General features: G+C 43.5%; 1 protein-coding gene across 1 annotated transcript in view; it reads left to right on the top strand.

Annotated features, from left to right (window-relative positions):
* Positions 1-17,381, top strand: part of nt5dc1 (5'-nucleotidase domain containing 1) — a 545,446-nt gene that overhangs the window by 517,440 nt on the left and 10,625 nt on the right. The window lies entirely within an intron of this gene.

Here is a 17,381-nt window from a genome sequence, read left to right as displayed (position 1 = left end):
TAACATGATGAACGGTTATGATCTGGAATCATAGAATCCCTACAGTGCAGTAGGAGGCCATTCAGCCCATCGAGCCTGCACTGACAACAATTCCACCCAGGCCCTATCCCTGTAACCCCCTGATCGTCCCCCTGGCACCAAGGGGCAATTTACCATGGCCAATCCACCTAACCCGCACATCTTTGGACTGTGGGAGGAAACCAGAGCACCCAGAGGAAACCCACGCCGACACGGGGAGAACATGCAAACTCCACACACACAGTGACCCAAGCCGGGAATTGAACCCAGGTCCCTGGCGCTGTGAGACAGCAGTGCTAACCACTGTGTCGCCCTATGCTGAGAGTGTGCTGGAAACCAGTTCAATTGTGCCTTTCAAAAGGGATAATTACCTGAGAGATGAAGATTCGGAGAACTGCATTGTTCTTACAGAGAACTGGCATGGGAGTGGTCCGAATGGTTTCCTGCTATGGTATAACAATTCTTTTATTCTACGAGACATTACTAATGACTACATGTAACAGGATGGGGAGCAATGAGGTGTACAATAGAACACAGCACATCCTGATTATAATGTTTGCAGTACCTGAGTCATGTGGTACCAAAATCATTAATATAAATAGTGGGAGGGAAGGAGTTCTCTTCATAAAATGTTCTGAATGTTCTTATGTTTTCCTGGCACTTGAATCGCGTGTTCTCAGTGAACTGCTGGCTTTAAAGCATAGGATTTTCACCAGTCTTATCCATTTGCTAATAATATTTATGTTTAAAACAGAATATCAGGTTCAGATGCTAGTTTCCCAATAAGAAACCACAAAACAACTTTATTTTATCAATATCTTTGCTTAAAAAGGATTCTTGCTCTTAACAAAGAAAGCTGACAGGGACAGAATAATTTGTGGTACTTTGGGAGAATTTTTTAAGTATTATTAAAAGTTAACAAACCTGGCAGCAGTTTACATGTCGCTACAGGCTTTCCTCCCGTTTAAACTGTGTACAGCGGAGCATGCTAGGACTTGTCACATGGTCTACGCTTGCTTGCAGTTTTGTACTGCTGGGAGGCAGTTCCTTGTAATGGTCTCCTTCTCCCCTGCAACAAGGGTCCTTAAAAGGACATTCCTTTTAAACAGTGCCTGGGTCTCCTAGTGTGCCAAATTTTGTTCTTGATGAGATTAAGTTGATCCTGGTATCCAATGGATTAAACTAATCACAATTTGGACCCTTAGTCGGCTCAAATTTTACAAAATGGAACTTAAAATGATTCTCAGGAGTTACAAAATTGATTTTTTCTTACATAATGGAACACTGAATATAATGTAACATAATCCCATTATAAATGTTAATACAGTACGACAGAATGTCAAGTATAATTTCCTTACAATTGCCCACCTTGAAGGTGAATTCTCCTGAACAAACTCTCATTGATTACTTCTTGATTAAGGTAACCCATTCTAAATGGTTGGCTTGTTTCTGCAATTTCTTGATCAAGATTTTCAAATAACAGAGCATAATGACAACTGTGAACACGATTTAAGGCTTGTTATGTAGGTACAGTTCTGAGCCAGAGATGTCCCACATTAAAAATAATTTTGCACCACACATGCCCACCTCGCTGCTCAATTGCATTCTCTCTTAATCATTTATTCCATATCGCCATTATCAAATGTACCTGTGAGGTGAATGCTCTCTCTATGATTGGTTTAAACCTTAGGGAGAAAGTTGGTATCGTGCCCAAATTTAATGACAGCCTTAAGGGCTTCATTCCGCGTGGATACATCTACCCTTAATTCTGTAATATTGTAACGCTTATCACCTCACTCAGTAACATTCAAATAACAGATCATTGATGGACCTAAAAGACTTGCCAGCTGTCACCTTGTGGACCAGTCTTGCTAAGCATTATTTCTCCCTAGCCCTTCAATTGTCCTAATCCAATTGCTATGTTGGTGCCGCTTCATGCTCTCGGCTGGACCTGGAAAAATTTATCAGTTTTGCTTCCAATTTCCACCCCTCTATCATCTTCTCACGCTTCTTTTCTTTTCCTTTCCCCTCTGTCTCCATTTCTGGTGATAAACTGTGCACCAGTATCCATTACAAGCCCACCGACTTCCACAACTACTTTGACTGCAGCTCTTCGCACCCCACATCCTGTAAGGACTCCATCCCATTCTTTCAGTTCCTTCACCTCCACCACATCTGTTTTGATAATGCCGATTTCCAAATAGCGCTGCCGATATGTCTTCCTTCTTCTTCAATTGTGGTTTTCCACCCACTGTGGTTGACAGAGCTCTCAACTGCACCTGAACCACTCCCTGCCCCTCTCTCCCAGAACCAGAATAGGGTCTCCCTTGTCCTCATTTTTCACCCCACCAGACTCCGCATTCAGAGGATCATCCTCTGCCATTTCCGCCAACTCCAGCATGATGCCACCACTCAACACATCTTCCCCTCATCCCACCCGGTCCCCCTGTCAGCATTCCACAGGGACTATTCTCTCCGTGACACTCTGGTCCACTCCTCCATCACACCCAACACCTCACCCCCTGCCCATGCACCTTCCCATGCCATCGTAGAAAGTGCAACACCTGTCCCCACATCTCTTCCCTGCTCACCATCCCAGGGCCTAAACATTTTGTCAGGTGAAGCAATGCTTCATGTGCACCTCCTTCAATCTGCTCCATTGCATTCGCTGCTCTCAATGTCTACTCTACATCGGGGAGACCAAACGCAGACAGAGTGACTGCTTTGCTGAACACCTTCGGTCCGTCTGCAAGCAGGACCCAGACCTTCCTGTCGTTTGCCACTTCAACACACCATTCTGCTCTCCTGTCCGCCTGTCTGTCCTTGGCCTTTTGCAATGTTCTAATGAACCCCAACGCAAACTGGAGGAACAGCATCTCATCTTCCGATTGGGCAATTTACAGCCTTCCGGACTGAACATCGAGTTCAACAACTTCAGAGCATGAACTCTCCCCTCCACCGTCATCCTATTTCCATTTGATTTCATTTCTTCTTTTCATCCCATTTTATCATCCTTCATTCTCACTTCCATTTTTCCACTTCTCCATTCTCGCTGTCCATCTTGCCCCCAAACCACCCCGCCCTTTCAGAGCAACTGCCACATTCCTCAGGCAATCCCTTAACAATCTGTACCTCTGTTCTGCCATTCGCACATTCTGATCACTTAATGGACACTTTTAGCACCTTTCTCAGCCTTCTTCATTATCATTTACATTCCCTTTGTCCTAATACGGCACCCCCACTCCCACACACCTTGATTATATAAATCTTCTGATTTTCCTTGCTCTTAGCTCTGACAAAAGGTCATCCAGACTCGAAACGTTGGCTCTATTCTCTCTCCACAAATGCTGTCAGACCTGCTGAGATTTTCCAGCATTTTCTGTTTTTGTTGCCATGTCCCACTGACAGTTAACAGTATATTTAACTCTTGGTTATTTAAATTTTGGTTTCTTTTTGTCCATGCTAGGTGATGCCTCACCCACCTGCCACACATTACTCATTTTATGACGTGCTGTTATCAAGTAACTAAGCATGTCTGAGACCTGTTCTTCAGTGGAAATTCACCAGGCATATTCATGTACATTAATTACTTCACACATTATAAATCACATTTACACACACACACACACACACACATACACACACGAGTATCTTGATATCATGTCGCATGTGTAATTCAAGTAAGTAATTTGGCAACTTTCAGGTGATCTTATGAAAGGTTCAGGAGGCTCTGGCGATATCCATTTAAGAAATATCTAGATATCCATCTGGGGATTTCCATTAAAGCTTCCATAGAATCCCCATAGTGGAGAAGGAGGCCATTTGACCCATCAAGACTGCACCAACTCTCTGAAAGACCATCTTACCCAGGCCCACTATTTCTCCAGTTAGAGAGTCTAGGCTTCAGGGTCATAGTCTTAAAATTAGCACCAGACCTTTCAGGAGTGAAATTCGGAAACACTTGACACATCAATAGTAGTAAGCGTTTGGAGATCTCTTCCGCAAATGGCAACTGATGATAAATCAATTAGTGATAGATGTTTGTTATCCAAATGCTTACCAGAATGCTGCCTGGTTTGGAGGGTAGGTCTTATGAGGAAAGGTTGAGGGAGCTAGGGCTGTTCTCTCTGGAGCGGAGGAGGCTGAGGGGAGACTTAATAGAGGTTTATAAAATGATGAAGGGGATAGATAGAGTGAACGTTCAAAGACTATTTCCTCGGGTGGATGGAGCTATTACAAGGGGGCATAACTATAGGGTTCGTGGTGGGAGATACAGGAAGGATATCAGAGGTAGGTTCTTTACGCAGAGAGTGGTTGGGGTGTGGAATGGATTTCCTGCAGTGATAGTGGAGTCAGACACTTTAGGAACATTTAAGCGGTTATTGGATAGGCACATGGAGCACACCAGGATGATAGGGAGTGGGATAGCTTGATCTTGGTTTCAGATAAAACTCGGCACAACATCGTGGGCCGAAGGGCCTGTTCTGTGCTGTACTGTTCTATGTTCTATGTTCTAAATGTATTAAGGGATATGAAGCAAAGGCGAGAGTATGGAGTGAGGTCATGAATCAGCCATTGAATAGTGGAATAAAAGCAAAATACTGCTGATGCTGGAAATCTAAAGTTTAAAAAAAACATATATGTATATATTATTATTGAATAGTGGAACAGTCTTGAGGGACTCATGGTCCACTCCTGTTCCTGGTTTGTACAGACAAAGAGCATTTCTCCATGTTTTGGAGGCAGTACTGATGAACATTAATTTGTAAAATTGTTTGATTTGGCCAAACTAGTATCAATCTTTGTGGCGATAATTGGCAATATTGTGCCCAGATTCCTGATCTTGTCACAGTGTGCATTTTATTTCTGCTGTCCTGGAGCGGGGGGAGAGGAAATTGAATCCAAATTCTGTGACCTAGAGCTCTCCTATTAACTCAGTGTCTGGATGCACCTATGGTGGGATACTTAACCAGCGCAGACCAAGAGGGGCCCAGCTTTGATCCCTCATCTGCACTAAGTTAGCAGTCTCAGCAGTTGACCTCCACATCTCTAGACTGCGTTTTTACTGGTCTACTCATTTTCAAGCCACACATTTTTGTGCAATTTGCCTTTCAGAGTCCAGTGGGTAATGATTTTTGACAGAGTCAATAGACTGCAAATTACTGCTAATGATAGTCGTGGAGATATTAGACTTTCCTCTGACTTTCTTTTAATTGAAGTACAGTGCATCAGCCAATTTTTTTTTACCTGCAAAGTCGCATTGAAGTTCATGCCTCTACTTTTATTTTCACCTTTAAGTCACCTAATGTTTCCAAGAGGAACTTGTTTTGGCTTAAAGTGGAAGAAGTGCTGGAAAATGAACAAAGGAGAATGCCAAACATCAAAACATTGTGGTGTTAGGGGGAGGTGCCGGGCAACATATAAATAAACAATTTTGCACGTTCAATCCTCACATCCTCTTTCCTTAATTTCTGTATTTGCTATTGCAACAAGTTACACTTTTATGTGTCAATGATTCACATCCCACTGTACTCTAAGCTTTTGTTCGTTTTCAAGTTTGACATGTACGCGCATGCATTCAATTCTCACACGCACTATGGCTTGGATTCAACCAGAAAAGCCAATATGTTCCTGCTAAAAACAAAACCTGATTAAATGTTCCTTTCTCTTCAGGTCATTTGCCCGATCTGTCTCGGCATTGAAACCAGCCTTTAAAAAGGTGTTTGAAATGATCTGCAAATTTGATACAAGTCTTTGATAAAGTTGAAATCAAGAATTGCATACAGACATTTTTGTGAAACATTACTGCATGGATCAGAGAGCTTATCTTTTTTTAGTGTAATGGATTAGTATTGTGCTGCTTAATAATTTGCTTCATAAGAATGTTTCAGTGGTTCGCGACTTTTAGTCTCAGATAGCTACAGACCTGAAGGCTGTCTGTATTCAGGCTTGAATGATCTTGCTGCATTCAGATTAGTTACGCTTTGTGAAATTTGGTTTAAGTAGTAAATGTAATGCAAATAGTATAAATTGTCCAGTTTTGATGTTTGAACATGTTTTTTGTGTCATTCTTTTTAGCAATCTCTCCATTCCTTTTTAAAATTTAGTGTATAAATGTCCTATATTAAGTGAAAGAGATGAGGATCAGTCTGAAAGCATAAGGTTTCCAACAATGAGTTTGCAAAGTCGAGAACTTATGTGGAATACAGTAGTGGGTAAATAAACCCAGACTCGAGTGCTATTTGAAACATTCAATCCTGTCTATGATGCAGTGTGGCATTTACAAGGTGAAATCAATTTTGACAAATTATGAGATTGATGTAGGAGAGAAACCCAGTAATTTCTGCAAGTTTTAATATAATAAATCTTTGATTACCTTGCTGCTTTTAGTGCCTGCAGCCATAAATAAACTCAGACAAAACAGTTATAAAAATGAACCTATATTGATAGAAGAGACTTTTAGTGTGCTTATGGTACTGCAGCTAAAAATAATCTGTTTCCCATATGGTATTCACTAATCTAAAATTTACAATGAAACATGAGCAATTTCTTAGATATTTAATAGCAACAGAATTTGTTCACACTGTGACACATTTTATGTTTTCTTAATTCAATGCTTTTTGATAGATTGTTGGAATAAAAAGTCATGCAAAAAGGTGATAATTTGCAATCCCAGACATTCTGGGCCACAATTACTCCTGTGGTGTGATTATGTATGATTCTCTGAATTTGGGACAAATGGATACACAGCTTCCAGGATGGGATGGCAGGAAGTTGAAGGTGTTGCCTCATAAAAAGCCTTGGTATGAAATTCTTCAGTTAATTGCATGTGCACCAGCTGAAAAACAAACCTAGTGTACGTCAAAACAAGAACAACTTGCATATAGCATCCCTCTCAATGCACAACTGAGTAAAACAAGCAAACTATGCATGCACGGCATTGACAGCAAACACAACCTTTAAGGAATGTCTTAAGGGAGGAAAGAAAGGTGGAGAGGTTTAGTGAGGGAATAGTTGAATAGACCTGAGAAGTGAAAGCAAGAGCACCTCACATCCTGACTCCGCAAAGCCTGTCCACCGTCTAAGGCACAAATCGGGAGTCTAATGGAATACTTTCAACTTGTCTGGATGACGGCAACTCCAACAACACTCAAGAACCTTGATACCATCCAGGACAAAGCAGCCCGCTTGATTGGCACCCCATCCACAAACATTCAATCCCTCTACCACTGATGAAAAGTGACATCATCTACCATCATGAACCATCTGCATGATGTTTTGCAGGAACTCACCAAGCTTCCTCAGAAAGCACCTTCCAAACCAATGACCACTATTAGCATAGAATCATAGAACCCTTAGAATGCAGAAGGAGGACATTTGGCCCATCGAGTCTGCACCAATAACAATTCCACCCAGGCCTATCCCCATGACCCCACATATTTACCCTGCTAATCCCTCTTACCTACGCATCCTGGGACACAAAGGGCAATTTAGCATGGCCAATCAACCTAACCCCACACATCTTTGGACTTCTATCTAGAAGGACAAGGGTGGCAGACATGTGGGAACACCACCACCTGGAAGTTCCCCTCCAAGTCACTCAACATTCTGATTTGGAAATATATCGCTGTTCCTTCATTGTCCCTGGGTCAAAAATCCTGGATTTCCCTTCCTAAAAGCACTGTGGGTGACCTTACACAGCAGGGACTACGACGGTTCCAGAAGACTGCACTCTACAACCTTCTCGAGCAATTCAAGATGGGCAATAAATGCTAGCCTCGCCAGCGATGCCCACATCCCACGAATGCATGTAAATAGGTTACGTGGACATTGTGATTTGTAGGGTGCACAGATGAATTGAAAGTCTGAGACTCAATCACAGTTACACAGGAAGGGCCAGTAAGTTGCTGACAGACGTTCTGTCCTAGCCTGCAGGCCAAAACGCAGAGTTTCAGTTAATCATAGCAAGTAATTTTACAAGGATCAAGATAATTCTGACAAGGTGAATCCTCTGTGTGGATTTGAGTGACAAGTTCATTAATAAGTACATGCTGTGAAATTTAGCAGCTGAGAAATTCATGTCTGGCTTTGTTTCATTGAGTATTCGCTCAATCTATCTGGATTGAATTAAATCGAATTCAATCTACCTTTGGAGATATTGAAGAAGTATACATGCCAAAGACACAACTGCCTGGTCCAGGTCACTTCCCTCATTTCACCGCAATCCAGTGTGCTTTTCCCCGCTGCCCTTTCTCCTGTCCCACCTTGCTGCCAACCATTCTGCCACTCGCTTCTCAATGCTATGCACTGCCCCTCCCCTTGTGCGTACATGCATTAGTGACCTACTTTATATTAAGTTGATTTTTCTCTACACCCAAGCCAGGTCTGTAACATTATATCCTGCACCCTCTCCTTCTCCCCTATGTACTCTTATGAACGGTAGGCTATGTCTGTATAGCACGCAAGAAACAATACTTTTCATTATCCCAAAACATGTGACAATAATAAATCAAATCCAAACCTTAATGCAAGGTCTTTATAGAGGCTGTTTTGCAGTTTAATGTATTTATTAATGATCAGCTTTTGTGGGAGACTGCACTTGCTCTTCTGCATCTTTTAGCTTCCAATGTCTGAACATTTGCACTGTTGGTGCAGAGTTGCATCTCTCTCATTATCTGTACTCTGCACATCAGAATTAACCTAATTATCAAAGTGATAATCACAGCTATAATCACAATGATTACAGTTATGTTCAATAAAATGGCATTATTTATCTCAGCATTTCAGCATAGCACACTCAGCTGGATTCAATTTACGATAATGAGGTCAGAATTACAGTGGGGACAATGGGCCTAACAGAAATGAGGCAGAACTGAGGCTTCCAACTTCCTGAGCTGGGGTTATTTAAATATGGGCGGGAGATGTCACAATCTCAGAGCAGCAATTTGCTGCTGTAAAGAGGACAGGGCGGAGAACAAAACCTACTGTGACGAGGGATATGCAAGTAAAGCCTCTATCGTTGATCTTTAAAAACAAAATACTGCGGATGCTGCAATTGGAAACAACAACAGAAAATGCTGGAAAATCTCAGCAGGTCTGACAGCATCTGTGGGGAGAGAATAGAGCCATCGTTTCGAGTCTAGATGATCCTTCGTCAGAACGGTTCTGACGCAGGGTCATCCAGACTCGAAACGTTGGCTCTATTCTCTCCCCACAGATGCTGTCAGACCTGCTGAGATTTTCCAGCATTTTCTGTTTTTGTCTTGTTGATCTTTCCTGGACTCCTGTTAATGTCAAAAAGTTGTTTCTGCCCTGGAGTACACTGGTCATTATGTAAGACCCAATTTCTGTCTGCCGCTCTTTTGTAATATTTCAAGTATCTTTAATGTTTCCTGCCCTCCCACTGCCCCACTGCTGTGACTGGACGACTTCAGCCTCCTGCCAAGCCTGTGACTGGCCACTAGTTGACGTGGAGAGGATGTTTCCACTAGTAGGAAAAACTAGAACCAGAGGGCACAACCTCAGGCTAACGGGACGATCCTTTAAAACAGAGATGAGGAGGAATTTCTTCAGCCAGAGAGTGGTGAATCTGTAGAACCCTTTTCCGCAGAAGACTTTGGAGGCCAGGTCATTGAGTGTCTTTAAGACAGAGACAGATAAGTTCTAGATTAATAAGGGGATCAGGGGATATGGGGAAAAGGCGGAAGAATGGGGATGAGAAAAATATCAGCCATGATTGAATGGCGGAGCAGACTCGATGGGCCGAGTGGCCTAATTCTGCTCCTATGTCTTATGGTCTAGTTCGACTGTTTTTTTAGGTTCAGACTGTTCCTGGCCGGAATGTCACAAGAGCAATGATACAACAGCAAGAAGGTGCAGGAGCTGGAAATCTGAAATAACAAGAAGAAGTGCTGGAAATAATCAAACAGGCCAGGCAACATCCAGCACTTCACCTGACGAAGGAGCAGCGCTCCGAAAGCTTGTGATTTCAAATAAACCTGTTGGACTATCACTTGGTGTTGTGTGACCTCTCATCAGCATCTGTGGAGTTTAGCAACTTAACTTTCCAGGTCGATGACTGGATGCTGCCAAGCCTACTGAGTATTTCCAGCATTTTGTGTTTTTCTTTAAAAATCAGAAGAGTAATCCCCTGCTGATTTTGGATGTCCTCCAACTTTGACATTATCTTTCTGTCCTGCAGCTGCATCTGTACACATCCTGAAACTTTATTTCAATGCGGAGAGGCCAACTGGGGAAAAAAAAGGGGACACTTGACCGGAGGATGGGTTGGAGTTTTGCTTCAGGAGAACAATGTGCCCAGCATTGAGGTTGAGGATGCTCATCTAAAAGAGTTTGCCCATCACAATTTGTAAAATTCTTTGCTGACATTCTGCCTCCACTACCCTGTCAATGCTCCATCTGCTGCTTCCTTGAAGATCCATGCTGCTCCCCAACATACAAATGTGTGCACACATACCTCTGCCCAAATGCTCCGATGAATATCCCGGCATCTCGATGCAGCACGGTGGCACAGTGGTTGCTGCCTCACAGCGCCAGGGACCCGGATTCAATTCTGGCCTCGGGTCACTGTCTGTGTGAAGTTCGCACATTCTCCCCGTGTCTGTGTGGGTTTCCTCTGGGTGTTCCAGTTTCCTTCCATAGTCCAAAGATGTGTGGGATAGGTTGATTGGCCATGCTAAATTAACCCTAGTGTCAGGAGGATTAGCAGGGTAAATATGACGTGTTATAGGAATAGAGCCTGGGTGGGATTATGGCTGGTGCAGACTTGATGGGCTGAATGGCCTCCTTCTGCACTGTAGGGATTCTATGATATATTCAGAATCCCCTCTCCTCAACCCCCCCACCCTTTTCCCCACTCACCTTCAATCCCCTCAGATCTGCCTGGATCCTGCCACATGGGTGTGCCTGGATCCCCTTGGCCCCGGGCTTGCACTCGCCCTGAATTTGCATCTTTCTCTAGTTTCTCTCCTTTTTCCCTCATGCCCTCTCCGAGCTCATCTTGATCTCAACATGAGATTCACCTCCTGTTCCTTCAGCCCTATTCCTATTAAGTTGCTGATCACGCAACATCCCCTCCTGCCCCCATGTCAACAGACATCATAAATTGATACCATCAACAGTTCTCTCTCTTTAAACCTGTCATCATCATCTAAAAAAATTCTTGACTCTGCCATCCGTTGCAATCTACTATCCCATCTCCAACCACATTCCTCTCCAAAGTCTTTGATGGTGTTGTCGCCTCTCAAATCCACTTCCATCTTTCGCGAACCCTCAGTTTGGTTTCCACAAAGGTGACCCCTCTCCTCACCTCATCACAGCCTTGGTTCAAACATAGACAAAAGAGCTGAATGCCAGAGGTGAAACAAGAGTGACTGCCCTTGACATCAAGGCATCATTTGACCCAGTGTAGCATCAAGGAGCCTAGCAAAACTGGAGTCAGTGGGAATCAGAGGACAACCCTCCGCTGTTTAGAGTCATATCTGGTACAAAGGAAGATTGAAGGTCACTGCAGGAGTTCCTTGGCCCAACCATCTTCAGCTGCTTCATCAATGACCTTGCTTCCATCATAAGGTCAGAAGTGGGGATGTTCGCTGATAACTGCACAATGTTCAATATCATTCACGACAACTCGTATTGAAGCAGTCCGTGTCCAAATGCAGCATGACCTGGACAATATTCAGGCTTGGGTTGATGAGTGGCAAGTAACATTCACACCTCACGACAAGAAAGGATCTAACCATTATCCCTTGACATTCAATGGCATTACCATCACTGGATCCCCCACTACCAACATCTTGAGGGTTACTATTGGCCAGAAACTGAACCGGACTAGCCATATAAATACTATAGGCTACAAGAGCAGGTCAGACGCTAGGAATACCTCCTGACTCCCCAAAACCTATTCGCCATCTACAAGTAGTAGGTCAAGAGTGTAATGGAATACTCTCCACTTGCCTGGATGAGCTCCAACAACTGTCAGGAAGCTTGACGCCATTCAGGGCAAAGCAGTGCACTTGATTGGTTACCCCTTCCACGTTCAATCCCTCCACTACCAACGAACAGGGAAGACGTGTATACCATCTACAAGGTTCCTTAGGCAGCACCTTCCAAACCCATGACCACTACCATCTAGAAGGACAAGAGCAGTAGATAGCTGGGAACACCACCCCCACCTCGAGGTCCCCTTCCAAATCATTCACCACCCTGACTTGGAAATATATCGCAGTTCCTTCACTGTCCCTGGGTCAAAATCCTGGAATTCCCTCCCTAACAGCACTGTGGGTGCACCTATACCTCCAGGGGCCGCAGTAGTTCAAAAAGGCAGCTCACGCAACATCTTCTGAAGGGCAACTAGGGATGGGCAATAAATACTGGTGTAGCCAGTGAAGCTCACATCCCATAATGAATTTAAAAAAAGAATCCCCAATCTGGATTCCACCCCTGCGACAGTGCCTAAACAGTTCTTATCATAGTCACAAATGATGTAGGAGCTACCGTAGGCCATTCGGCCCCTCAAGCCTGCTCTCAACTAGATCATGGCTGATCTCCTATCTCAATACTATTTTCCAACACATCCCTTGATGCCTTTTAATATCTAAAAATTGGCTGATCTCTGTCTTGAATAGACACCCTGTGAAAGGTAACATTTTTCCCATCCTGTCTGCAGCCTTTGACACATTTGGCTACACCATCCTCCTCCAGCGCCTCTCCACTGCTGTCCTCTGGGGGTGGGACTGCTCTCTCACAGTTCCATTTTTATCTACTTAATCCTAGCCAGACAATCACATGCCCATGAATTTTCTTCCTGTTTCTCTTCTGGGGTTCCTCAAGGCTGGTGTTCCTCAAGGATCTATATTTCTCATCTACATGCTGCCCCTCGATGACATCATTCAAAAATGCAGCATTGGTTTTCACACGTACATTGATTGCACCCAGCTCTACGTCACCAACTCTTGACGCCTCCACCGAAGCTAAATTATCAGGCTGCTTATCCAATATCCAGTTAAATGCTGGGAAGAGTGAAGCCATTGTTTTTGGTCCCTTTTCCAAGTTCTGTTCACTAGCTATCGACTCCATGCTTCTCCCTGGCAACAACCTGAGATTAAGCTAGTCTGTTTGCAACCTTGGTGTCACATTTGATCCTGAGATGAGCTTCCAAACTCAATCATGTCATCACTTAGGTCATCTATTTCCACCTTCACGACACTGCCTGATTTTGCCCCCTGCTCAATTCATCTGCTGCTGAAGCTCTCATTCATGCCTTTGTTACCTCAAGACTTGACTATTCCACTGCACTCCTGGCTGGTCCCCAACATTCTGCCCTCTGTAAACTTGTGGTCATCCAATGCTTTGCTGCCTGTGTCGCTACTTGCAGTAAGACCCTATTCCCCTATCACTCCTGTGTTTAATGATCTCCGTTGGCTCCCAGTTAAACAACATATTGACTTTTAAATTTTCATTGTTGTTTTCAAATCTCTGCATGCCCTTGCCCCTCTCTATCTCTGTAATCTCTTCTAGCCCTGCAACACACCAATCTAATCCTAGCCTCGTTTGCTTTCCTAATTATAATTACTCCTGTTGCTGGTCACGCCTTCAGCTATCTAGATCCCAAACTCTGGAATAGGGTAGGGAGGTGGATTTGAGACCAGGGAGAGATCAGCCATGATCTGATTGAATGGCGGAGCAGGCCTGAAGAGCTGAATTGTCTACTTCTGCTCCTAATTCCTATGTTCCTAAGTAATACCCTCTGTACACCTCTATGCCTGTTTATCTCGCTTTCCTCCTTTAATACATTGCTGACTCCCACTTTGACCAAACTTTTGGTTATCTAACCTGGTACTTCCTTATAGGACTGAATGTGATACTTTGTTTTATAATGTTCCTGTGAAGTACCTTGGGACGTTTCATTATGCATAAGGCACTATATAAATATAAGACCAAGTTGAGCTGAAGGGCCTGTTTCCATGCTGTAAACCTCTATGATTCTTTAAGATATTCTTGTAGTTGTGAACCCAGATTTAGAAGCAAGCAATTGTGGTTTAGATTTCTGCCTAAAGGCACACATATGGCCCTTAATGTACACATACACCCGATTCCTTTCAAACATTCAGTGCACTCCTATCTTGCTAACAGAATACTTGCATCAAAATACATAATAAATTATTCCAGCAAAGCTTTAAAAAGGATATTTTGTCTGCTTACCTCATAGACTTGTTGGAGGACAGCCCATGTGACACATTGGACTAGTTTTCTTTAATAAAGTGTAGTGTTATAGGTACTCGTTCACAGACTAAAGTCTACGAGTATCCAGGCACGAACATGGATCATATCTTGGCTAAAGGAAGGAAGCAGAAGGTAGTCATAGGGAAGTCTAAATGGAGGGGAATATTGTGTGGGGTATGCCAGGGAACCTTTGAAGCCCTTGCTTCCAGTAGGTATAAATAATCTGGATTTGCAGATTACACCAAACTACTGAAGTTTGTGGACTTGGGTAAGGTGACAAGATCTTCTAAAGTGAGCGTGGCAAGCTTTATACTTCGGCTGAGTAATGACACATGCAAAGCATTATGTGTTTAGAAATGAAAATAGGATGCACATGCATCACTTTGGTAGAATAAAAACAAAGCAAAAAATATGCTTGGTATATTACCAAAATGTGTACAGTTTTGTTGTGAAAGCAAAATGCTGCAGATACTGGAAATCTGAAATAAAAACAGAAGCATGCTGGAAAGACTTAGCAGGCAACATCTGTGGAGAGTGAAACAGAGTTAATTGGCACGATTCTCCCATTGGCTCTAAGTTCTCCTGCTAGCGGGAATAATGGAGTGTTTCCCACTGGCATTAGCAGCGCCTGTCAGGTGGGATTCACCCACCGTTAGCATTTAAAGATATGCATTACCTGAAACATGCTGGCCAGCCCAGCATTCCGGAGAAAGGGCACCCCAGTCTCGGCACTGAGACATAAAAGGGGACCTCTCCAGTGAAACTCAATTCTTGCTGTCTCTCAAAGCACTTCAAAGGGTTCAGGCTGCAGGTGCAGCACTTTCAATGTTAAAAGCAGATCTTCCCAGATGAATCTGACAGTCTGCTGTCCATCAGAGCAGCTGGGCCTCATGAGAGAAAGCAACGGGATCTCCCTGGTGAAACTGACAAGTCCTTTCTATAACAGCATTTTAAAGAGGTCATTTAACACCTCTGGAGCTTATGATTTGATTTGATTTGATTTATTATTGTCACATGTATTAACATACAGTGAGAAGTATTGTTTCTTGCAGCTATACAGACAAAGCATACCATTCATAGAGAAGGAAACTATGGGCGGCACGGTAGCACAGTAGTTAGCACTGCTGCTTCACAGCTCCAGGGTCCCGGGTTCGATTCCCGGCTCGGGTCACTGTCTGTGTGGAGTTTGCACATTCTCCTCGTGTCTGCGTGGGTTTCCTCCGGGTGCTCCGGTTTCCTCCCACAGTCCAAAGATGTGCGGGTTAGGTTGATTGGCCAGGTTAAAAATTGCCCCTTAGAGTCCTGGGATGTGTAGGTTAGAGGGTTAGCGGGTAAATATGTGGGAGTAAGGCCTGGGTGGGATTGTGGTCGGTGCAGACTCGATGGGCCGAATGGCCTCCTTCTGCACTGTAGGGTTTCTATGATTTCTATGAGAGAGTGCAGAATGTAGTGTTACAGTCAGAGCTAGGGTGTAGAGAAAGATCAACTTAATGCAAGGTAAGTCCATTCAAAAGTTTGACAGCAGCCGGGAAGAAGCTGTTCTTGAGTCGGCTGGTATGTGACCTCAGACTTTTGTATCTTTTTCCCGTCGGAAGAAGGTGAAGAGAGAATGTCCGAGGTGCGTGGAGTCCTTAATTATGCTGGCTGCTTTGCTGAGGCAGTGGGAAGTGTAGACAGAGTCAATGGATGGGAGGCTGGTTTGCGTGATGGATTGGGCTACATTCATGACCTTTTGTAGTTCCTTGCGGTCTTGGGCAGAGCAGGAGCCATACCAAGCTGTGATACAACCAGAAAGAATGCTTTCTATGGTGCATCTGTAAAAGTTATGACGTTAATCAGGGGCAATCTCTCCTATGGGATGAAGTTCTGCAGGGATTTTGAAGGCTTCCAGGTGTTAAGGGGGCATGGTTTTTAATCTGACCAGGTCGCTTCAAAGGACAGAGGCAATATTGAATATCTGTATCAGAATTGTGGCGGAAATCACCAACCTGAGCACCACTTTTACCAGGCAACAAGGAAAAGCTCAGCCACTAGACCACCATCCTGGGGGATGGTCCTGAGATCAACCCCCCACCCCATGGGTGAACGGACCTGGAGAACCCAGCCAGTGTTTCAGGTTGAAGTCCCTTTGTCAAAACTGAAAAACCTTAGCTGTAAGTGCAGAGCCAGGGAAAGGGAGCAGGGGAGGGAAGAATAAAAGGGAAAGGTATGTGTTAAAATTGAAGGCAGGAGAGATTAAATGACAAAATAAGGGTAAGATGCTCTGTCAGAGAATCGGTGCAAACTTGATGGGCTGAATGTCCTCCGTTTGCGTTATGGTCCTGTGTTCAAAAAGCTTCTTCGTTCAAACCGGTGTTGTATTCCAATGTTTCCAAGATGCTATCTGGCGATTTTAACAATTTTAAATGAAAGGTGTTTGGAAGTACAGGATTGTCCCAATTGCATTGTGCATTTTAATGCCATTTCTCAGTTTTTGATTTTAAGCAGTCAACATGTTGGTTACTTCCTGTAAAGCTCTGCAATTTTGACATATACAGATAGGACATACTGTTTGAATTACATTTTGGTTTAACTCAATCTATCATTGTTATCAATGAGCGAATGCTCATGGTTTCAAGCTTCTCTCCAGTTTGTTTTTAACTCTAAGCGCAGGATGGAATTAACTCTCTCTCATTCTTCAGTTGTTTTGGTATATAGTGTGAAACCTTTTGTTGACACTAAAACCGAACTATCCTTGAAAACTATGTAAAACTCTTTAAGAATGCTTTATTGGAATTTATGGTTCAATTGACATTTCATAACTTAACATTCCTCTGTTCAGTTCAAATCCAAAGGTGCTTCTGGCGATTGGGCTGGCTCTTTGTGGTGCTAGGCGCTATTACGCCTTTTCTGTTACCCAATGAGTCCAATTCCAGGCCTGGCTACTGAGTGTCATTTAGAATTGGTTAAAGCAAGGGAAAGGTCAAGTTTGAAAATGAACGACGATAGTGATTGCACCGTTTGTTTATTTATTGCCACTGTGGCACTTTTTACTTTCATTAGCATCAGCCATGACTCAGTTGGAAGCACTGACACCTCTGAGCTACAGGGTTTTTGGGTTCAAGTCAGATGTCTGCAAG

The sequence above is a fragment of the Mustelus asterias genome, chromosome 5, assembly GCF_964213995.1.
Source record: "Mustelus asterias chromosome 5, sMusAst1.hap1.1, whole genome shotgun sequence".
Classification (NCBI taxonomy): domain Eukaryota; kingdom Metazoa; phylum Chordata; class Chondrichthyes; order Carcharhiniformes; family Triakidae; genus Mustelus; species Mustelus asterias.
Note: the sequence above shows the minus strand (reverse complement) of the source record. Positions and strands in the feature narration are given on the sequence as shown.